This window comes from Apaloderma vittatum, unplaced genomic scaffold (assembly GCF_000703405.1).
Source record: "Apaloderma vittatum isolate BGI_N311 unplaced genomic scaffold, ASM70340v1 scaffold4554, whole genome shotgun sequence".
NCBI lineage: Eukaryota > Metazoa > Chordata > Aves > Trogoniformes > Trogonidae > Apaloderma > Apaloderma vittatum.
This window is the reverse complement of record NW_009714209.1, coordinates 33,798-34,672: the sequence shown is the minus strand read 5'-3', so window position 1 is coordinate 34,672 and position 875 is coordinate 33,798. Positions and strand designations below refer to the sequence as shown.

General features: G+C 37.6%; 1 protein-coding gene across 1 annotated transcript in view; it reads left to right on the top strand.

Moving 5' to 3' along the window:
• The window catches only part of LOC104273335 (von Willebrand factor A domain-containing protein 8-like), a gene marked incomplete at its 3' end in the record, with an annotated part of 61,754 nt that overhangs the window by 37,247 nt on the left and 23,632 nt on the right, over positions 1-875 (top strand). The gene's annotated exons all lie outside the window — the stretch shown is intronic.

Below are 875 nucleotides of genomic sequence, written 5' to 3'. Positions count from 1 at the left end.
ACAATGGATCCCCCTCGCGCCCCCCCCCCCCCCCCATTTTTTTTCCCCTTTTTTTTCTATAACAAAGGGTAGGTGAAGCTACTAAGCTATAGTATTATTTCAAAGGCTATCTGATTGAAAAAAGAGCCCCAGAAAATTATTACGGGCAATTACTGCACCTCATACTGTAAAAATTTTGATTTATGATGTAAATTTTTAAAATCTGCATATGTAAAGCTTTTAGGAAATTGCCTGAATCCCGGAGAAGTCGGGTAGAACAGTACACATTTTTGATGGGTTTGGATACATGACAGTGAAACATGCTTGTGGTGCCTTTGGAATAGGTATGGGTATGATCATGTGTGTCCAAGTATTTTCTGATTATTACTTCGCTTTGGTCATTGGAACTTTGATAGCTGAAATTATTGGGGCTTCTTGAGCAATGGCAACTGCCTAGCCATTATAAAACACCAATGGACAACAGCAAAAAACTCAGAAAAAGGACAGCTCCAGCAGTTCTGGCTGCATGACTACTACAGGCTATTCTATTCAAGCAGTCTTGTCAAGAAAAATAAGTTCTGCTGACGTAGTAACCACAAAATTTTTTTAAGAGATGCAGTCATATCATGGTGTCAAGAAGAAGAAATTATTGCTATGGCAACTAAAGCACTGGGTGTTTTAGATGTAACTACAATGTTAAACATTTTTAGAAGAATCTGGCAATTGAACTGGTATGCAAATGTTTTTAACATGGGTAATAATTTTAGCAGTATTGGTATTTGTAAGGCTGAGAAAAGCTGTTAATGCTCTTCTGTTCTTAAAAAAAGTGAGTGAAAAGGTTGACTTTTAGGTACACCGTTGGACAGTGTTGTCGTTGCTATCTATTTCTCTTCCGA